Below are 23,347 nucleotides of genomic sequence, written 5' to 3' on the forward strand. Positions count from 1 at the left end.
GGCGCCACTGCACTCCAGCCTGGGTGACAGAGCAAGACCCTATCTCAAAAAGAAAAAAAAAAAAGAATAATCAACACAGTTTAATTTTCCACTTTACTGCCAGTTCGCTGGTGGAAGTACTCATCCTTTAGGCACTAGGATCTCCCAACCTACCGAGTGTCACGGCGGGTTGTGGTGACTTGAAGTAAAACTCCTTCCAGGGAGCGTTAGGGTTACCAGTAAGAAGGGAAATTTTCATTTGTACCTCTTGATTCCCAGACCTGTGCTTCTTGCCTATTGGGAAGACAGCCCCACACAGTGACCTCTGGATTAAGCCATATACCACATCCTATAGCACAGCACCCCAACCTCATAGGGTGTTGTCTCCCAGCTAGTATTATATTGAGCCTGCTCTGGGTGATCCAGTTAATTTAGGGAGTATGAGCCCATTGCTCCTTTTCTGGGATCCTTGTTCATATATATAAATTTTAGAATCAGCTGTTTGAATTTCACACACACACACACACACACACACACCCTGTTGGGGATTGCATTGAATCTATAGATCTACTTGGGAGGATTGACATTTTTATGAGATTGAGTCTTCGCAACCGTGGACAAGGTTGACTCATATCTATTTAAATCTTCTTAATACCTGTACAAAACTTTAAATAATTTTATCCACAAAGATCTTGCACAGAAGTTTTACTGCATTTATATTCAGGCACTCTCATTTTTATGCTATTATAAATGATATTTTAAAATGTGTATATCTGTTGATGGCTGTGTGAAACCTCAGTTCTTAGTTTAAAAGAATTTAAACACGGGACACACAGCAAAAGAAGTGCAGCATAGAGTATTGCAAAAGAAAAAATATTTTGAAAGGTAGGTGCAGAACAGGCAGTATACCGAGAGAGGGAGAGAATTCAGGGCAGGCTGCTTATAAGGATGAGACAGCAAAGACTGGCACTAGCGAGACTCCCTTTATGGAAGTCTGACATGATTATTCATGAGGTGGCAAGAGGTGTTACTAGTAAGCATGTTCTGGGTGGTCCTCTGGGTGTGGATGCTCAGTAGCTGTATATGCTTGTTCATATGTCACATGTCTCATTAGCATCTTCAATATCCAGGGGTGTGCTTTTTACTAATAAAATGAGCAACGGGTCAGTTTGAGGACAGGTAAAATCAAACTGCACATGCTGTCTACAGGGGAAATTCCCTACTGAGGATAGCTTTGCTTGAATGAGCTCAGTTACAATGTATATGCTGAGGTTTATTGTGTTGATTGTACAGTCACCACTGTTGCTGCCTTGATTACTTGGTCACTTCCTTGACTACCTCTCCTGCCTCATATTGATCTTACATCAAACAACTTTATGAAGTTATCTAATTCTAATAAGTTATCCATAGATTCTCTTGGTTTTTCTACATGGAAAATCACATCATCCAGGAATAATCACAGTTTTATTTCTTCCTTTGTAACTATTCTAACTCATATTTCTTTTTTAGAAAACCGTAATAGATTTTCTAGTATTGAAACAACCTTACATTTCTGGAATAAACCCAGCTTTGTAATAGTGTTACCTTTTTTATGCATTGCTAAACAGCATGCTCATGGTTTTTTGTTTATTTTTTTTTTTTTTGAGACGGAGTCTCGCTCTGTTGCCCAGGCTGGAGTGCAGTGGCTGGATCTCAGCTCACTGCAAGCTCCGCCTCCCGGGTTCCCGCCATTCTCCTGCCTCAGCCTCCCGAGTAGCTGGGACTACAGGCGCCCGCCACCTCGGCCGGCTAGTTTTTTGTATTTTTTAGTAGAGATGGGGTTTCACTGTGTTAGCCAGGATAGTCTCGATCTCCTGACCTCGTGATCTACCCGTCTCAGCCTCCCAAAGTGCTGGGATTATAGGCTTTTTTTTTTTTTTTTAAGAACTTTTTACTATGTTCGTAAAGGAGATTGGCCCAAATAAATAAAATAAAAATAAAAAAATAATAAATAATAAAGGAGATTGGCTTGTATTTTTCCTTATTTATGTTGAAATTGCCTGGTTTTGCTGTTATGAGTACTTTTTTTTTTTTTTTTTTTTTTTTTTTTTTTAGACGGAGTCTCTCTCTCTCGCCCAGGCTGGAATGCAGTGGCGCGGTCTAGGCTCACTGCAACCTCCGCCTCGCGGGTTCACGCCATTCTCCTGCCTCAGCCTCCCGGGTAGCTGAGATTGTAGGCGCCCTCCATCATGCCTGGCTAATTTTTGTTTTTTTTTTTTAGTAGGGACGGGGTTTCACCGTGTTAGCCAGGATGGTTTCCATCTCCTGACCTCGTGATCCGCCCACCTCGCCCTCCCAAAGTGCTGGGATTACAGGCTTGAGCCACCGCGCCTGGCCAACAGTTTTTTTTGTTTTTGGTTTTGGTTTTTTTTTTTTTTTTTGAGATGGGAGTTTCGCTCTTGTTGCCCAGGCTGGAGTGCAATGGCGCGATCTCGGTTCACCGAAACCTCTGCCTCCCGAGTTCAAGTGATTCTCCTGCCTCCCGAGTAGCTGGGATTACGGGCATGCGCCGCCATGATCGGCTAATTTTGTATTTGTAGTAGAGATGGGGTTTCTCCATGTTTTTCAGGCTGGTCTCGAACTCAGGTGATCTGCCCGCCTCGGCCTCCCAAAGTGCTGGGATTACAGGCGTGAGCCGCTGCACCCGGCCTTTTTTTTTTTTTTTTTTTTTTTTTTTTTTTTAAGATGGAGTCTTGCTCTTGTTGCCCAGGCTAGAGTGCAATGTCGCAATTTCGGCTCACTGCAACCTCTGCCTTCTGGATTCTAGCGATTCTCCTGCCTCAGCCTCCGGAGTAGCTGGGATTATAGGCGCCTGACACCACGCCCAGCTAGTTTTTGTATTTTTAGTAGAGACGGGGTTTCACCTTGTTGGCCAGGTTGGTCTCAAACTCCTGACTTCAGGTGATCCACCGGCCTCGGCCTCCCAAAATGCTGGGATTACAGGTGTGAGCCACCACCCACGTACAAATATAGTATTTCTACATCTTCTGGCTTTCATTGTTATTGATAAATTAATGTTAATCTAACAGTTATTTTGCAGGGACTTTGCCTTTTCTCTTTTGCTCCTTTTAAGATTTTGTCTTTGTCATTGCTTTTCTAGTTTCATCGTAATAAACTCACGAATTTATTACATGTGAATTTCTTTTTATTTATTCTGGTGGAAATTCCTCAGATTTCCTGAATCTGAGGATATGTATCTAACCTGTATTACTCTTTTAAATACAATCTCTTCTTTATTAGCTTCCTTCCTTGCCTGCCTGGCTGCCTGCCTGCCTGTCTGCCTTCCTTCTTTCTTTCCTTCCTTCCCTTTTTCCCTCCCTCCTTCCTTCCTTTGCACCCCCCATTTTCTCTCTCTCTCTTTTTTTTTTTTTTTGTTTTTTGAGACAGAGTCTTCCTCTGTCACCCAGGCTGGAGTGTAGTGGCACAATCCTAGCTTGCTGCAGCCTCAAACTCATGGCTTCTAACAATCCTCCTGCCTTGGCCTCACAAAGTGCTGGGATTACAGGAGTGAGCTACTGTGCCCAGACCTTTTTCTTCTCTCTCTATAGAATTGCAATTTAGATAAAAGCTAGATCTTCCCACTTTATCTTTTATGTCTCTTAATTTCTCTTTCGTATTTTCCTTCTCTATATACATTAAAGTTACATTTAAGTTCATTTTTTTTTTTTTTTTTTTTTTGAGACGGAGTCTTGCTCTGTCACCCAGGCTAGAGTGCAGTGGCCGGATCTCAGCTCACTGCAAGCTCCGCCTCCCGGGTTTACGCCATTCTCCTGCCTCAGCCTCCCGAGTAGCTGGGACTACAGGCGCCCACCACCGCGCCCGGCTAGTTTTTTTTTTTTTTTGTATTTTTAGTAGAGACGGGGTTTCACCGTGTTAGCCAGGATGGTCTCGATCTCCTGACCTCGTGATCCGCCTGCCTCGGCCTCCCAAAGTGCTGGGATTACAGGCTTGAGCCACCGCGCCCGGCCTTAAGTTCATTTTTTAAAAGCTCTATTTGGGCCCCCAATTCGAACCTTAGCCAAATTTCTGCAATAGACACTTCTAGTTCAAAAAAAAAGATCTATTTTCCAACTTACTAATTTTTTTCTTCAACCATGGCCAATCTCTTGTTTATTCCATCCAGTAACCTTATGTTACCAATCATTTTTTTTTAATTAATTAATTAATTTTTTTGAGATGGAGTCTCACTCTTGTCACCTAGGCTGGAGTGCAGTGGCGCAATATCATCAGCTCACTGCAACCTCTGCCTCCTGGGTTCAAGTGATTCTCCTGCCTCAGCCTCCTGAGTAGCTGGGATTACAGGTACCCACCACCATGCCCGGCTAATTTTCGTATTTTTAGTAGAGACAGAGTTTCACCCTGTTGGCCAGGCTAGTCTTAAACTCCTGACCTCAGGTGATCCCCCTGCCTCGCCCTCCCAAAGTGCTGGGATTACAGGTGTGTGAGCGCCACTACGCCCAGCCCATTATTTTTTTATTACTAGATTTTATAATTAGTTATATTCCAATCTACCTGGTCAATTTTGATACTCTCCTGTTCCTTTCTTATATTTTAAATCCTCCTATGTGTTTTAAAAACATACTTAGCTTATTCATTTTATATACTGTAACTGAAAATTCCAGTATCTATAATCTTTGCAGGCTTGAACAGTTTATGGTGGCTTGTTTCCTGTGTTTTTAGTGACTGTAAACTCATCCTTCTTGGAACTATAGCTGTAGAAATTATTTAAGACTGGAATTAGGAATGAGGCATTCCCTCATTACATTTCGTTTGGCCAGGTTCCCAGGAGTACTAACCAACTTGGTACCACTTAAAATTAAATTTTTGTTTTGGGACTTTTAAAATATATATATATATATTTTTTTCTCTATATATATTTTCTATATATATATTTTCTATATATATATATTTTCTCTCTCTCTCTCTCTGTATATATATATATATATTTTTTTTTTTTTTTTTGAGACAGAGTCTCGCTCTGTCGCCCAGGCTGGAGTGCAGTGGCGTGGTCTCAGCTCACTGCAAGCTCTGCCTCCTGGGTTTACGCCATTCTCCTGCCTCAGCCTCCCGAGTAGCTGGGACTACAGGCGCCCGCCACCTTGCCCGGCTAGTTTTTTTTTTTTTATTTTTTAGTAGAGACGGGGTTTCACCGTATTAGCCAGGATGGTCTCGATCTCCTGACCTCGTGATCCGCCCATCTCAGCCTCCCAAAGTGCTGGGATTACAGGCTTGAGCCACCGCGCCCGGCCCTTTTTTTTCTATACATATATATTTTATATATATATATATGTGTGTGTGTGTATATATATATTCTGGTCCTAAACTTGTATGAGTACACACTTACTATTTGAATAATCAGAGAAGATTTCTTTTCCTCACCTCTAAGATAGGCTTTTACCCTTACTGCTTCCCTCTGGAAGGGACTCCTTTTTGTTGTTTTTCACTCTCTGGAGGATGTTACTCTTTTTCCTGGCCTATGTGTGTGGCGGAGTATAGTTCTCCATTCCAACCCTCCATGATTTCATTTTCTGTCCCTATCCCCTGCCCACCTCCGACCTTTTTTTTTCTTCTTTGAGATAGTGTTTCACTGGATGGTCTCAAACTCTGGGCTTAAGTGATCCTCCCACCTTGGCTCCCCAAAGTGTTAGGATTACAGGTGTGAGCCACCATGCCTGGCATTCTGTTACTTCTTATGGACTTTTAAACCCAGGTTCCAGACCACCAGAGGTTGACTACTTAGCAAACACTGGCTCCAGTGATCACCTGTGTTTTGGGATTCATATTTTCCTATCATCTCTATACTCTGAAGAATTTTCTTACTTTCCTATCAGTCCAGTCAGGCAATATATATAGTTGTGTGTGTGTGTGTGTGTGTGTGTGTGTGTGTATGTTTTGTTCTCCCAACCTGCAGCTGGAGTCACCCCAAGTTGACCCCAAAGCAAGGGAGTTCCCACAAGGGGAGGCCCCCAAACCATCTTGAGATGGGGCTGGTTGGGATTCCAAAGAAGGAAGCAGTAAATGCTTGGGGTATTGGTTCAAAGCATTTATTTGAAGAACTCACATATAGAGTGCTGCAGCATATTTTCAAGATGGACAGAGAGAAAAACGTGGTGTCTTACCTAGGTAAGTCCACAAGGAGGGGTCAGGGTATGGAGTTCAAATGGGGGTTTAAGAAATTTGGCACAGGGCTGGGGCCAGTTTCTTTCAATATTTTGGGCAACCTAGATACCTTTAACAGTGCCTGGAAATGTTCAAGGCCCCAGTTTGGGTTCAATCTTGCTGGGAAAAACCTGTAGCTGGTGGGATCACAGGCTGACCCAGAAAGTTGAGGGGGTGGACTGGGGATCCATATGGTGAAAGAGTGTGTGTGGTTGTTAAATATTATATCTAGTATTTTTAGTTGCACTATATCAGGAGAAGTTTCCGTGATATTTAGTCCACGGTAGCACCAGAAATGGAAGCACTCAATTTGTTCCTCTCTCTCTCTCTTCTTCCCTCCCTTTTTCCCTTCTTTTATTCTTTCCTTTCTTGCTTGCTTTTTCATTTGAATACCTAATTGTTCCAGCACCATTTTTTGAATGGTGTATCTTTCTCTCACTGATCAATAATACAAATTTTGTCATATATTGAGTTTTTGGCCTGGTGTGGTGGCTTGCATCTGTAATTCCAGCACTTGGGGAGGCCAAGGTATGGGGATCACTTTAGGCCAGGAGTTCAAGACCAACATAGGTAACATGGCAAGACCCTGTATCTACAAAAATAAAGATAAAAAATTATCCAGGTGTGGTGATGGGTGCCTGCAATCCTAGCTACTCAGGAGGCTGAGGCAGGAGGATTGCTTGAGCCCAGGAGTTACAGGTTACAGCTATGATCACACCACTACATTCTGGCCTGGGTCACAGAGTAAGAACCTGTTTCTAAAACAATAATAATAATTTTGAAAAATGAAGCTTTTGTAGGTGTATGTGTTAGTTTGTTTTTAGATCTAGACTCTTTCTATCCCTACATCAATACCACATTGCTTTACTTAATAAACTTTAAAATAAGCACACACACACACCCCCACACCCTCAACTGTCTTTTTTTTTTTTTTTTTGAGATGGAGTCTTACTGTGTTGCCCAGGCTGGAGTGCACTGGTGCAATCTTGGCTCACTGCAAGCTCCGCCTCCTGGGTTCAAGTGATTCTTCTGTCTCAGCCTCCCAAATAGGTGGGACTACAGGCGCCCGCCACCATGCCCAGCTAATTTTTGTATTTTTAGTAGAGACGGGGTTTCACCATGTCAACTGTCTTCTTTTTTTCAGAAGTTTCTTGGCTAATTTTTTTGCCTTTTGCTTTTTTTCTACAAAATTAGTAATTTGTTGTCAAGTTCCTAGAATATCCTGATAGAATATTGATTGGAGTTATCTCAAATACATATTATTAATAAGGGCAACTAACTTCTTTATGACTTTAAATTTTACTATTCATGAATGTGTTGTATCTGTCATTCATTTAAGCTTTTTTTTTTTTTTTTTTTTTTTTTCTGACAGAATCTCATTTCTTTGCCCAGGCTGGAGTGCAGTGACACAATCCCTGCTCACTGCAACCTCTGTCTCCTGGGTTCAAGTGATTCTCCTGCCTCAGCCTCTCGGGTGATTACAGGCGGGTGCCAGCACACCCGGCTAATTTTTGTACTTTTAGTAGAGATAGAGTTTTGCCATGTTGGCCAGGTTGGTCTCGAACTCCTGACCTCAAGTGATCCATCAGCCTCGGCCTCCCAAAGTGCTGGGATTACAGCCGTGAGCCACAGGCTATCTTTAATATATGTTTCCAAATACAATTTTATAATTTTGGGTTGTGCACATCTCTCATCTCTCTCAGTCTTTTTATTTTTTTGAGATGGAGTCTCTCTCTGTCACCCAGGCTGGAGTGCAGTGGCACAATCTCGGCTCACTGCAACCTCTGCCTCTCAGGTTCAAGCGATTCTCCTGCCTTGGCATCCTAAGTAGCTGGGATTACAGGTGTACACCACCACACCCGGCTAATTTTTGTATTTTTAGTAGAGACGGGGTTTCACCATATTGGTCAGGCTGGTCTCAAACTCCTGACCTCGTGATCTGCCCGCCTCGGCCTCCCAAAGTGCTGGGATTACAGGCGTGAGCCACTGAGCCCGACCAGGTTGTGCACATATTTTGTTGCTTATTACTAGGTACATCAGTTTCATTTCAAAAATTATATAATTTAACTTTTCATTGTTGGTTAGAGAAATGCAATTGAGTTTTGCATGTTGATTTTATACCTAGCCATGTTGCTAAATATTTTCTAATCAATTCTAATAATTTGCAGATTATTTTGGCTTCTTCTTTTTTTTTTTTTTTGAGGTGGAGTCTTGCTTCTTTGCCCAGGCTGGTGTGCAATGGTGCAGTCTCGGCTCACTGCAACCTCTGCCTCCCTCCCAGGTTCAAGCAATTCTCCTGCCTCTGCCTCCCAAGTAGTTGGGATTACAGGTACGTGCTAGCATGCCCAGCTAATTTTTTTATTTTTAGTCATGACGGGGTTTCACCATGTTGGCCAGACTGGTCTCAAACTGCTGACCTCAAGTGATCCACCCACCTTGACCTCCCAAAGTGCTGGGATTACTAGCATGAGCCACTGCACCCGGCCTATTTTGGCATTTTCCATGTAAGTCATCATATCATTTGTGAAAAATGACAGCTTAATTTCCTTCTTTATAATCTTTATGTCTTTTATATGTGTTTTTCTTGTCTCGATGCAGTCCTTCAAATACAGTGTTGATCAGACTCAGAGATATTCGGCATCTTTGTATTCCTGATTTTAGAGAATCTAATGAGATCTTGCCTTCTTTTCAAGGATCTGTATTTGTTTTAACAAAAAGCCTTCATCTGTAGATTATTTTCTTTATGATTTCTATGGTGATTCACTTGTTTCTTTTTACTTTTGAAAATTCTTTTACTTTTTAAAGTTGCATGGTCCTAGGTCCCCATTGTACTTTTATGGTTGTTCTGGGTTATCCTACATTGTGGATTCTTTGTACCACACAGTTTTCAAGGTACCCCGAGTGGACCACCCTCTTGCTGTTCCCTACCCCCCTCAGAAGGAAACGGGGTACAGTAGGTCAGGCTTTCCCTAAGCCAACTTGTCTCCTCATACTCTACCTGTATGTTGTAACAAACCAGGCAATGAACACATCTGTGGTCCTTTCCTGAAGGGCCAGACCCTCTCATAAAAGTGTAACAAAGTGGGGAGAAGAAGGACTAAAGTGTTATCTCCGTACTGACCAATATGGTAGCCCTTGGCCACATGTGGCAATTGAGCACCTGAAATATGGCTAATGTAACTGAGAAATGGAATTTTAATTTTTATTTATTTTTAATTAATTTTATGTTTAAAAATATATACATTTAAATATTCAGCTCAGTTATTGGAAAATATATTAAAATGTTTGAAATAAGTTGCATACCTGCATCTACATTTTTAGGCTGAGCCTGGTGGCTCAGGCCTGTAATCTCAGCTTTGAGAGGCGGAGGCAAGAGGATCATTTGAGGCCAGGAATGCAAGACCAGTCTGTCCAACATAGAAAGACCTTATCTCTGAAATTAATGAATGAATAAATAAAAAAATCTACTTTTTCAATTGTAAATTTTATGCAATCTAAACCAGATCAACGATGTCCCATGAAAACTTAGCGAGATGTACTATAAATGCAAAATAAAGATTGCATTCTAAAGACAGTACAAAAAAAGAGAATGTAAAATGCCTCATTTTTGTATTGATTACATGTTGAAATGATAATATTTTGAATATTCTGGGTAAAATAAAATATGTTGTTAAAATTAATTTCACCAGGCTGGGCAACATGGCAAAAACCCATTTCTACAAAAAGCACAAAAATTGGCCAGGCATGGTGGCATGTGCCTGCAGTCCCAGCTACTTAGGAAGCTGAGGTGGGAGGATCACTTGAGCCTGGGGGGTGGAGGTTGCAGTGAGCTGAGATCGTGCCATTGGACCCCAGCCTGGGCAACAGAACACGACCCTGTCTCAAAAAAGAAACAAAAAAAATTAATTTCACCTTTTTTTTTAACTTTTACAAATTGTCACTACTAAAAAATTTTAAATTATATGTGTGGCTGGCTTATATAAAATTTTATTTTGCTGGCACATGTAATCTCAGCACTTTGGAAGGCCAAGGCAGGAGGATCATTTGAGCTCAAGAGTTCAAGATCAGTCTGGATAACATAGTGAGACTCTGTCTTTCCAAAAAAGTTTAAAATATAGCCAGACATGGTGGCCTTTGGTCTCTCAGCTATTCCAGAGGCTGATGTAGGAGGATCACTTGAGCCAGGGAGGTTGAGGCTGCAGCGAGCCATGAAAGCGCCACTGCACTCTAGCTTGGGTGGCAAAGCAAGACCCTGTCTTAAAAGAATTAAGTTTTCTCCAGAAATTTTCTTTAAAATTTATTAACCTATTTCCCAACCAAAAACAATTTTAAAATTTACATTTATGCCTATTGGGCAGTGCTGGTATAGCTAATCTAGATGCTTCTCTCTCCCACACATGTCCTCCCTATGGCTTCGTCACCTTTGATTTGCTCTCTATTGTTTCCCCTCTCCAAGCCTTTCAGTTTGAAAACCCACCTTCTCTTGGAAAACAGCATCCCTTTCCTCAGGGGGAGGATTCTCCCCTGGTTTCTTCCCCACATTCTATAATGCCTAGGATTCCACCCAGGTGAGCACAGATGTTCTTCTCTGTTCAGCATCACAGGTTGGGGGAAAGGGCTCTAGCTATGTGAGTAGGAGTTTGGGGGTCCTTGTTCAGGTTCCCCGTTGGAGGAAGCCAAAGGCAGGCTGGGTCTCTTACAACAGCACCTATAAAGAAAAACACAGGACAAAGACAATATTAATTTTCCTTGAAGACCACTCAGCCTAATCAAATATAAAAAAAAATTCAATATTTCTCCTATTAGCACATCCTGTCCTTATGATTCAGTAGGATCTCTTTCATGATGCTGAGAAACATTTGGGTCTTTCCTGAATCACCACCCTATCCCAACTGAGACCTGGCAGCTTTATATAAAAAACTCAATACATAGGGTTTTTTTGTTTGTTTGTTTGTTTGTTTGTTTGTTTTTTTGAGACGGAGTCTCGCTCTGCCGCCCAGGCTGGAGTGCAGTGGCCAGATCTTAGCTCACTGCAAGCTCTGCCTCCCGGGTTCACGCCATTCTCCTGCCTCAGCCTCCTGAGTAGCTGGGACTACAGGCGCCCGCCACCTCGCCCGGCTAGTTTTTTGTATTTTTTAGTAGAGACGGGGTTTCACCGTGTCAGCCAGGATGGTCTCGATCTCCTGACCTCGTGATCCGCCCGTCTCGGCCTCCCAAAGTGCTGGGATTACAGGCTTGAGCCACTGCGCCCAGCCTGTTTGTTTGTTTTTTGACAGAGTCTCACTCTGTCACCCAGGCTGGAGTGCAGTGGCACAATGTTCGCTCACTGTGCAACTTCTGCCTCCCAGGCTCAAGCGATTCTCCTGCCTTAGCCTCCCAAATAGCTAAGATTACAGGTGTGCGCCACCATGCCCAGCTAACTTTTTTTGTATTTTTAATAGAGATGGGGTTTCACCATGTTGGTCAGACTGGTCTTGAACTCCTGGTGTCAAGTAAAGACTCAGCACACAGGTTAAATGTTAAAGTCACTCAGGAGATACATATAGTAGTCACTCTGTGTCCATGGGGGATTGGTTCCAGGACACCCCTTGGATACCAAAATCCATGGAATGGCGTAGTATTTATATATAACCTACACACATTCTATCGTATACTTTAGTTTTTTTGGTCAGATCATCATCAGCATTAGTTTCTTATAGGAGCACTAACCCTACCGCACATGGAAGGGATCTAGGTTGCTTATTCTTTATCAGACTCTAATGCCTGATGATCTGTCACTGTTTCCCATCACCCCCAGATGGGACTGCCTTGTTGCAGGAAAACAAGCTTAGGGCTCCCACTGATTCTACATTATGCTGAGTTGTATAATTATTTCATTATACATTACAATGTAATAATAATAGAAATCAAGTATTCAATAAACGTAATGCACTTGAATCATCCCAAAACCATTTGCCCAACCCAGTCTGTGGAAAAATTGCTTCCTACAAAACAGGTCCCTGGTGCCAAAGAGGTTGGGAACTGTTTCTTTAAATAATCTCAGGTTATGTATGAAACCTAATACAATGTAAATACTTGTTATACTGTATTGTTTAGGGAATAATGACAAGGACAAAAGTCTGTACATGTTCACTATGGACACAACCATCCATTTTTCCCCTAATATTTTCAATCCAAGGATGGTTGAACTCACAAATACAGAGGGCCAACTGTATTTTATTTCATGGCAGCTCAGTATGTACTAATATGGACAACTTCTAAGATATATTGTCTGTATTAGTCCGTTCTCACACTGCTATGAAGAAATACCTGAAACCATATCATTGTTTGACTGTGTCTCCACTGAAATCTCATCCTGAATTGTAGCTCCCATAATTCCCACATGTCATGGGAAGGACCCAGTGGGAGGTAATTGAATCATAGGGCCAGATCTTTTCCATGCTCTTCTCCTGAAAGTGAATAAGTCTCATGAGAACTGATGGTTTTATAAAGGGCAATTCCCCTACACACCCTCTCTTGCCTGCCACTATGTAAGATGTGACTTTGTTCTTCCTTCACCTTCTGCCATGATTGTGAGGTCTCCCCAGCCATGTGGAACTGTGAGTCAATTAACCTCTTTCCTTTATAAATTACCCAGACTTACGTATGTCTTTATTAGCAGTGTTAGAACAGACTAATACAGTAAATTGGTACTGGGTAGTAGGGCACTTCTGTAAAGATACTTGAAAATGTGGAAGTGACTTTGGAACTAGGTAACAGGCAGAGGTTGGAACAGTTTGGAGGGCTCAGAAGAAGACAGGAAAGTGTGGGAAAGTTTGGAACTTCCTAGAAACCTGGAGAGTCCAGAAGACAGGAAGATGTGGGAAAGTTTGAAACTTCCTAGAGACTCGTTCAATGGCTTTGACCAAAATGCTGATAGTGATATGGACAATAAAGTCCAGGCTGAGGTGGTCTCAGATGGAGATGAGGAACTTTCTGGGAACTAGAGTAAAGATCACTCTTGCTGTGCAAAGAGACTGGTGACATTATGCCCTACCCTAGAGTCTGTGGAACTTTGAACTTGAGAGAGATGATTTAGGGCATCTTGTGGAAGAAGTTTCTAAGCAGCAAAGAGTTCAAGAGGTGACCTGGGTGCTGTTAAAGCATTCAGTTTTATATATTCACAAATATATGATTTAGAATTGGAACTTATACTTAAAAAGAAGCAGAGGAGAAATTCAAGCCAGCTGGAGAAGTTTGCATAAGTAATGAGGAACCAAAAGTTAATCAACAAGACAATGGGGAAAATGTCTCCAGGGCATGTCAGAGACCTTCACGGGCAGCCCCTCCCATCACAGGCCAGGAAGCTGAGGAGATAAAAATGGTTTCATGGGCTGGGCCCAGAGCCCCCCTGCTGTGGGCAGCCTGAGGACTTGGTGTCCTGAGTTCCAGCCTCTCCAGCTGTGACTAAAAGGGGCCAAGGTACAGGTTAGCCCATTGCTTCAGAGGGTGGAAGCCCCAAGCCTCAGCAGCTTCCATGTGGTATTGAGCCTGCAGGTACACAGAGATCAATAATTGAGGTTTGGGAACCTCTACCTAGATTTCAGAGGATATGTGGAAATACCTGAATGTCCAGGCAGAAGTTTGCTGCAGGAGTGGGACCCTCATGGAGAACCTCTACTAGGGCAGTGCAGAAGGAAAATATGGGATTGGAGCTCCCACACAGACTCCCCACTGGGGCACTGCCTAGTGGAGGTGTGAGAAGAGGGCCACCATCCTCCAGACTCCAGAATCATAGATCCACCAACAGCTTGCACCATGTGTCTGGCAAAGCCACAGACACTCAACGCCAGCCTGTGAAAACAGCCGGGAGGGGCAGTACCCTGCAAAGTCACAGGTGAAGAGCTATCCAAGGTAATGGGTGCACCTCTCTTGCATCAGCATGTCCTGGATGTGAGACATGAAGTCGAAGGAGATCATTTTGCAGCTTTAAAATTTGACTGCTCCACTGGATTTTGTACTTGCATGGGGCCTGTAGTCCCTTCGTTTTGTCCAATTTCTCCCATTTGGAATGGATGTATTTATCCAATGCTTGTACCCGCATTGTATCTAGGAAGTTAACTAACTTGCTTTTGATTTTACAGGTTCATAGGTGGAAGGAACTTGCCTTGTCTCAGATGAGACTTTGGACTGTGGACTTTTTGAGTTAATGCCGAAATGAGTTAAGACTTTGGGGGACTGTTGGGAAGGCATGATTGGTTTTGAAATGTGAGAACATGAGATGTGGGAGGGGCCAAGAGTGGAATGGTATGGTTTGGCTGTGTCCCCACCCAAATCTCATCTTGAATTGTAGCTCCCATAATTCCCATGTGTCATGGGAGGGACCCAGTGTGAGGTAATTGAATCACCGGGGCAGGTCTTTTTCATGCTCTTCTCATGATAGTGAATAAGTCTCGTGAGATCTGATATTTGTTTTTTGTTTTTTTGAGATGGAGTCTCTCTCTGTTGCCAGGCTGGAGTGCAGTGGCACGATCTTGGCTCACTGCAACCTCCGCTTCCCAGGTTCAAGTGATTCTCCTGTCTCAGCCTCCTGAGTAGCTAGGACTAGAGGTGCGCACCACCACGCCCAGCTAATTTTTGTTTTGTTTTGTTTTGTTTTGTTTAGTAGAGACATGGTTTCACCATGTTAGCTAGGATGGTATCGATTTCTTGACCTTGTGTCCGCCCGCCTCGGCTTCCCAAAGTGCTGGGATTGCAGGTGTGAGCCACCATGTACAGCCTGATCTGATGGTTTTATAAAGGGAAGTTCTCCTACACACCCTGTCTTGCCTGCTGCCATGTAAGACATGACTTTGATCTTCCTTCACCTTCCACCACAATCGTGAGGCCTCCCCAGCCATGAGGAAGTGTGAGTCCATTAAACCTCTTTCCTTTATAAATTACCCAGTCTTGGGTATGTCTTTATTAGCAGTGTGAGAACAGACTAATACAATGGGTAATTTATAAAGAAGAGAGGTTTAATTGACTCACAGTTCCACATTGTGGGGAAGGCCTCAGGAAACTTACAATCATGGCAGAAGGCAAAAGAGAAGCAGGCGCCTTCTTCACAGGGTGGCAGGGTGGAGTGAGTGCAAGCAGGAGAAATGCCAGAGGCTTATAAAACCATGAGATCTTGTGAAAACTCACTCACTATCACGAGAACAGCATTGGGAAAACTGCTTCCATGATCCAATTTCTTCCACCTTGTCCCACCCTTCACACATGGGGGTTATGGGGATTACAATTCAAGGTGAGATTTGGGTGGTGACACAGAGCCAAACCATATCATTGTCCAATGGGGATAAAAGCAAAATTCAGAACAATGTGTATAGGAAGCTGCAATTTGCATTTAAAATGCTTGTGTTCAGAGCCTAATTCTGAAACAGCACATAAAAAACTGGCATCAAGAGTTGATTTGGGTAGGAATCTTGGGTATGGAATAAGTGAGAAATGCACTTGTTTCTAAAAAATATGTGCACACATATTTGCAATGGCTAAAAGGTGTGTTAAGTAAAATTGACGGGACTCCATTGATTTGGACTGAGCTCCTGCACTAGACTCCAACAGACCAAATGGAAATGGAGTTACTCAACTAAAGTTCCATGTCACCAAACCAAAGTTAAATTGTTTATCTGATTTTCTGAGAAATCAGAAGAGAGATGATAGCCAAATCCCCACATAGGCCAGTTTTTAACCAGGATGATAAGGAAATCCCTTCTGCTTTAACCCTTATAAGGAAAATAACCTGAAGTAGCCTGGTGTTAACCAATCTGGTTTTTAAAAAGTTATGCTGGCCAGGTATGGTGGCTTATGCCTGCAATTCCAGTACTTTGAGAGGCTGAGATGGGAAGATCACTTGAGCCCAGGAGTTTGAGAGTAGCCTGAGCAACATGGCAAAACCTTGTCTCTACAAAAAATACAAAATTAGCCAGGCATGGTGTTATGTGCCTATAGTCCTAGCTACTCAGGAGGCTGAGGTGGGAGGACTGATTGAGCCCAGGAGGTTGAGACTGCAGTGAGTGGTGATTACACCACTGCACTCCAGCCTGGGTGACAGAGCGAGACCCTAGCTCAATATAAATAAATAAATACAGATAAAAATTAGGCTGTTTCCTTGTTTCTACTTAAGTTACTTTATGAAATTCAACTGTCCTGCCATGCCTAATGGTATTCCTGTCTAAATCTTTAGTTGGGTTGCTGCTAAATTCTTGAATTACTAATGAAAGCCAATGAGATCTTTAAATCCAATTTGTTGAAGTTTTATCTTTTGACTGGCAGAAATAACCCAAATGTCCATTGATGAAAGAATAGATAAAATAAAATATAGCATATCCATATAATGGAATATATTTTGGCCATGCTACAACATGGATGAACCTTGAAGACATTATGCTAAGTGAAATAAGCCAGACACAAAAGGACACATATTACATGGTTCCACTTGTATGAGGTATCTAGAATAATCAAATACATAGAGACAGAAAGTAGGACAGTGATTACCAGGGGCTGGGGTAGGTGGAGAATGGTGAGCTAGTGTTTAATGGGCACAGAGGGTTTTGTTTGCTTACTTGTTTGTTTTGGGTACGGAAAGCTGAAAAAGTTCTGGAGATGGATAGTGGTGATGATTGCACAACAATGTGAATGTTCTGAGTGCCTCTGAACTTAAACATGGTTAAAATGGTAAATTTCATGTTATGTATGCTTTACCACAATTAAAAATATGTATATGCGGTATCTTTTAAAGTCTTTATATTTACTTTTATATTCATTTTTCTTTAATTGAAGGAGATGGAAGACATTTCTACTAAAATTATAGATGCATTTATTATTTGACCAAGATGTATCCTACAGATATGCCTGCTCACATATGGAATGTCATTATGTTCAAAGTGATTCACTGCAACATTGTAATACTAAAAGACTGGAAATAAAGTATGTAACTAGAAGAAACTGGTTAATAAATTATGTGTATCCATGCAATAGAGTACTAAGCAACTGAAAAACAAATGAGGAAGATCTCTAATTTATTGATTTAGAAAGATTTTCAGGATAGATTAAGTGAAGAGAACTTATGCCAAGTGTATCTAGCATGCTACATTTGGCATAAGAAATGGGAGAAGTAAGACTATATATTCATATGAGCTTATGTTTGCACAAAACACTGAAAAGATAAACAAGAAGACACTAATAACAAGCGTTACCTGTAGCAGGCAAGGGGGATGGAGTCGATGGGAACCAGGGTTGAAGGGAGGTTTCTCTGTTTATATTCTAAAATAGTGTTCTGATTTTTGAACTATGTAAACATAGTATCTAATCAAAATAACAGTTATAAATATTTAGAAGGTGAAATAGGGAAAAGGGGGGAGTAATAAAGGGAATACTCAATTCATCCCTTCTACTGCTTACTGCTCCCCACATCAGCTTTATGAATGTTTTAGTTGGTTTCAAATCTGAGATTAACCGAAATAAATATAACATTACAATAGTTATATTTCCGGCTCTTCACATGGATTAACTTAATTCTTCTAACAACATAATGAGATAGGTACCATCATTAACATTCTCACTTTAACAAATAAGAAAACAGAGGCACAGAGAGGGTAAATAACTAACTCTAGCTCTCACACAGCTAGTAAATTGCTGTTAGAATTTGAGCCCAGGCGGGTGTGGTGGCTCGTGTCTGTAATTCCAGCACTTTGGGAGGCCGAAGCGGTTGGATCGCTTGAGCCCAGGGGTTCGAGACCAGCCTGGGCAACATTGTGAAACTCCGTCTTTCCAAAAAAAAAAGAAAGAAAAAAAGAAAAAAGAAAACTAAAAGGGCATGGTGGCGCGCGCCTGTAGACCCAGCTACTAGGGAGGCTGAGAGGTGGGAGGATCGCCTGAGCCTGAGAAGTCAAGGCTGCAATGAGCCATGATTGTGCGTGCCACCGCACTCCTGTCTAGGCAACAGAGGGAGACCTGTCTTAGAATAAAAAGAATTTGAACCTATGTCTAAAATTTTTAAATGCCATTATGTAAATTTGTATTTTACATTCCCATCATAAGCGCATGAGAATGCCTGTATCCCCATATGACAGGTGACACTGAGGAGCAGCAAAACTTAATTTTCTCCCCCAGGCTAATGGAGGAGATACGGTTTATCGCTATTGTTTTAATTAGCAGTTTAACACTTGGAATTGAGTCCTCCAGACCCTCTGCGCTTTCTCCCCTCCGCCGAGAGGGGGCGCTCGCTACGACACGCCGATTTCTTATGGTCCTAATCGGCTTCCCAGGCACAGTGCGCGTGCGCTTAGCCTGTCCCAGGTGTCCAGCTTTGTGCCTGATTGATGTAATCCCGGCTGCGGTCGGCGCGCAGTTTTCAGTCAGGGCGGGACTGCGGGAAAAGAGCGTTCACTGGATACAGAACGCCTCTGGGCCTCCAGGCCGAAGGGTTCTGGGCGGTCCTGGAAGGGTCTGGCGGCGAGTCGGGCAGCCCACGAGGGCGGGGAGGACGGGGCCGGCCCCGCAGGGTCTTGGGCGTCGGTCGTCTGTGGGGCCGGAGCTGGGCGCGGAGCCCCTGACAGTGCAGGTACGGAGGCGCGACCCTGCCAACCGTCTGCTCCGCCGGCCGCCTACGTATTCGTGAGGTTGCCGGCGGTGGGCTGGGGATTTGGTGCTGGCCTAGGGCGAGACACTGAGCCCGGTGTGCGGGGCGGGGACTGGCAGGGATGGGCTGGATTAGGGGTGGGCGCTTGCCGGGGTCTGGGGGCTCCGCCTGAGCGTTTGCCCCGAGGCCCGTCTGACCCACCTCAGCTCTTCAGCCTAGCAGGGTTCTCTTGGGATCAGAGTGACTGCGCCTTAGAGTTCCTCCAGAACTGCAAGGGTCTCCCTTCCGTTCCTGCGAGCGTCCGAGGCGCCCCTGAATCCATACTGAGCTACAGGTTTCCTGTGGGCACATGGTTGAGAAATTCGTGTCAAACGGGGAGAAAAATCTTAAAGGACTCACAGCATGGGAGTCTGGATATGGTTTGTGTGTGTGATCCTACTGCTGGGGTCCGCCTTAGCTGGCAAGATGATCCTTGAAGTCATCTTGCGCATCCCTTATCTTTAGACAGAACCACAGCTAAATCACACAGATAAGGATCTCTGCTGTTTTTAGAGGCAGGGATTTGAAAAGTTACCCTCATTTATTGCAGTGAGGAGAGCAGCAAACCCATATTGATCACTGGCTACTCGGGTATACTTAAGGTACTGAGAGGCGAAAAGCTAGGAGGTAGAGATTGACATCCTTTACTTAATGTACTGCCAAAGCCTGAGCTATGAGATGTTAAAAGAGATAACGATAACTTTATTTTAAAAAGGCATTTTGTTTTCAAAAGCTGTTGGAAAATTCGTGGTTAAACTTTACTACAGAATATTGCAGAGCCTTTAATATGCTAATAATATTTACCATGAATCTCCAGCTGGGGGTATGGTATGCAGAATTTCCCAAATTTTACTAGGGTATACTGTTATTCTTGGGTGATTCCCCTGGTTAACGTGTGGAACCGTTTGGGAATTGGAGTTCCAGAAATAGAAATTCAGGGTTTAGAAGGGGCAGTATGGGTAAGTGCGTTTTGAGTTGTGCACGTGTAATGGGATCTCGTTACAGCACAGGTTATGATTGGTTCTGCATTTCTAACAAGTTCCCAGGTGAGGCTAATGCTGCTGGCCCATGGAACATAATCTGAGTAGCAAAAGTGTAGATCACTGGATTGAAAGTTAGAGACCATGTTTTCCAGAACAGAGTGTGCTGCCTTGAGAGATTCACTTTGTCTGTCCAGGCCTGTAAGATAGGAGTCTGGACTACAAGATCTCAAATATTTCTTTCAGATTTAAAATTCTGTGAGTCTAGTCTAATTATCCCTGTAGTGTTGAATTCTATCTAAAATATTCTTGCCAATTTGGTAAATTTTGCAGTTTGGCTTGAACATTTAAAATAATGGGGAATTGTCTACAAATAAGGCATCCCATTTTATTCTTGGAATAGCTCAAGAAAGAAGTTCTTCATGTTCCTGAAATACATCTCTGCAACTTCCATGCTGTTGGTCCTAGATTATCTCTTAATCAAACAGAAAAAAAGTGTCACCTGTCTTCCTAAAAAGTTGACTCCAAGTATTAGATGACAGCTGTGCCTACTATGATTTTTCTAAGTGGAATTGTGTTTAATTCTTCCATTATGTTTAAGAAATCCCTTTCTTAAATTTGTCTTTGTTATGTGTGGAGTGTAGTGGGGCTTTGGCTGGACTTTGAAGGATGGGTGTGGCTTGCAAGACTAGAAAAGTATCTTAAGCAGCTGACAGTGGTGCAGAGATGGGGTTGCATCTGTTGAATCCAGGATTGTTTGATTATAGCAAGAAATGAGATTATCAATGAGAGATGTCAGGCAGATGGGTGTAGGGACAAAGCAGTGTTTTAGCAGATGTATTTGCTTTACTGTGATGTATAAGGTGGTTGGAACTAGGGAAGGAGGGGGAAGAGGGAGCTGGATAGGCTTCGCATAGCAATGTTAGAGAATTTAGGTTGATAATAATAATGCCTTGTATTTATGTATGACACTTTACAGAACTTTTCACAGGCATGATCTCATTTGATCTAATATTCCTACGAGGTAGGCAGAGCAGCTGTTAGGCTGTTTTGTAGATGATGCACCAAAGAGGGTAAATGATTTGCCTTGATTTTCAAAGCTATTACATGGCAGACTGAAGTAATGATAGTGATAGTGGAGGAGAAAGGAAAGATGCAGGAGGCAGTACTAAGGACGAATTGGTAAGTGGGGCCTGACTGACCATGAGGGTACAAAGGAGAAGAAATTGTTAGGGAAGAGTCAAAGTAGTTGAGTGAATCATAATGCCATTGACAACTGCCACTCTAGGTTTTACTCTGCCAGCTCTATCATTGCTAGCAGCTGCTTGGAGTTACAGGTTGAGAGGGATTCTAGATGATTCCCAGGTTGCTTGGCCTGTCTACAGCTACTAGGTGATACTGGGGGCACTTGGACTATCCGTCCCATACCAAGTAAAATAGGAACTTGGTCCTCAGTGTCCCCTGAAGAGGTAAGAGCTGAAATATTGCCGGATTCATATCTATATTAAGGTCCTTGTCATCCTGGAGTCTCTGACTTTGGCTTTGTATCATTTCGCTTTTGAGATTCAGGCTGATATTAGTTGAATGTTGTCAAGGGACAGGTTAGCTGTTTAGTCTGGCCTCCCCAAGGGCTTCACTACAGCAGAGCATGGGCCCTTGCTGCCCCCAAATCCTCCCTAATGCTGTTTCCCAGGGGATCTGCACCTCACCTAGAGCCGTCTCTGTTATTCTCTCGTATACCCTGGAAGTATACGAGATTGAGATTTAGTATCACTACCAAATTCCATAGAATCTAGGGCTATTCCTGCACTTTTAGTTTCTTAGGCTCCTATCTGGAGTGGAAAGAGCCATGTTTACTGAGGGTTGGGGGAGAGATGTATGTGTGCATGTGTATGTGCACTTGAGTATTGATTTCCCCAGTGGTGGTGGGCTTCAGGGATGGATCTGCTCTCCGGGAAAGCTGTCAGACAATTTATATCCTGAGTGTGATGTTGGTACAGGTGTCTATTCAACATTGAATGGCTTCTCTGTGCAAAGCCCTATGTTGAGTGCTTAGATACTGAGATGGATACAATCCTCTGTCCTGGAGGAATTCATAGTAGAATAAGAGACGATATTTTAAATAGAATGTGGTATTGAAATAGAGATATGTCCCAAGTGCTCTGTGAGGGCAGAGGAGGGAATGATTAGCTTTACATGGAAAAGCCAGAAGAGTCTTTAGGAAAGAGGTGAGAATTGGGCTGAGCCTTGAAGGATGAGGAGGAAGAATGGTCCTGGTGATATTTGTAACATTTGCAGATGCATAAAGGGAAAGGCAGATAGATGCAAGTGGCTGGAATAAAAGAGAACTTTGGTGATTGATGTGACCGGATTCATAATGAAGCCACGTTGTTGTATTTTGTTTTGTTGTTTAGAGATGGGGTATCGCTATGCTGCCCAGGCTGGAGTACAGTGGCTATTCACAAGCAAGATCATCAGGCACTACAGCCTGGAATTCCTGGCCTCAAGTGATCCCCCTCAGCCTCCTGAGTATAGGTGGGTCTGCAGGCTGCTGTGCCAGTTTGAGAGTTTGAGGCCAGTTTTTTTTTTTTTTTTTTTTTTTTTTTTTTTTGAGATAGAGTCTCACTCTGTCACCCGGACTGGAGTGTGGTGGTGCGATTTTGGCTCACTGCAACCTCCTGAGTATCTGGGACTATAGCTACTCCACCTGGGACTACTCAGCCTCCTGAGTAACTGGAACTATAGGCATGCACCACCATGCCCAGCTAATTTTTGTATTTTTAGTAGAAACAGGGCTTCACCATGTTGGCCAGGCTGGTCTCAAACTCCTGGCCTCAAGTGATCTTCCCGCCTTGGCCTCTGAAAGTGCTAGGATTACAGGTGTAGCCACTGTGCTTGGTCAAGGCCAGGTTGTTAATGGCCTGTAGTGCAGTGCTAAAAATATTTCATTTTGTGGGCAGAGAAACCACCGGAGGCTTTTAGGCAGGAAGATGATGTGATTGTATTTTGGGAAGCTAAATGTGGAAATAGACTGAAGGGGAAGAACCTGGTTCAGGGACATCGGGAGACTCTTGTAATATCATGGACATGGTTTAGGGCTGATTAAGGATTAGGTCAGTGGGGACAGAGAGGGCAGGATGAATCTGAGAGAGACTGGAGAAACAGAATTAACCAGACATAATGACTAAATTGGTTGTTGAGAACAAGAGAGGGAGTTTTTGCAAATGACTCAGTTTTCTATTTTGAGTGGATGGTAGTGCCAATAGCAAAGAGGGAATATAGAGGAGGAGTCTTTTTTTTTTTTTTTTTTTTAAAGTGAGGGAGATACCAAGTGTGTTTTGGGTCGTATTGAACTTGAGGGCTCTGTGGCAGTTAGCAGACAGGGTGAGATATGAGTCTGAAGTTCAGAAGAATTTCTGTCTAGGGGCAGTAAGTATGAGTGGTAGTTGAAGTTGTAGGAATGGATGAGCTCTCCCAGCCATGCTTATAGAAGGCTGAAAATAATGACAGAGAAGATGAGTATGATTGACATGCTAGGGTAAGAGAG

At 42.9% G+C, this 23,347-nt stretch overlaps 2 protein-coding genes across 5 annotated transcripts in view; one reads left to right on the forward strand and one right to left on the reverse strand.

Moving 5' to 3' along the window:
• Window positions 1-23,347, reverse strand: part of INO80B (INO80 complex subunit B) — a 327,102-nt gene that overhangs the window by 52,371 nt on the left and 251,384 nt on the right. The window lies entirely within an intron of this gene.
• The window catches only part of DCTN1 (dynactin subunit 1), a 30,789-nt gene continuing 25,917 nt past the window's right edge, over window positions 18,476-23,347 (forward strand). For 3 of the 4 annotated variants that reach the window (XM_050754389.1, XM_050754390.1, XM_050754391.1), the window contains exon 1: window positions 18,494-18,763. The gene's annotated coding sequence lies outside the window, so the exon portion shown is untranslated. Of the gene's footprint in view, window positions 18,764-23,347 lie in introns of all 4 variants that reach the window. The other variant, XM_050754385.1, reaches the window with a different exon arrangement.

This window comes from Macaca thibetana, chromosome 13, assembly GCF_024542745.1.
Source record: "Macaca thibetana thibetana isolate TM-01 chromosome 13, ASM2454274v1, whole genome shotgun sequence".
Lineage (NCBI taxonomy): Eukaryota > Metazoa > Chordata > Mammalia > Primates > Cercopithecidae > Macaca > Macaca thibetana.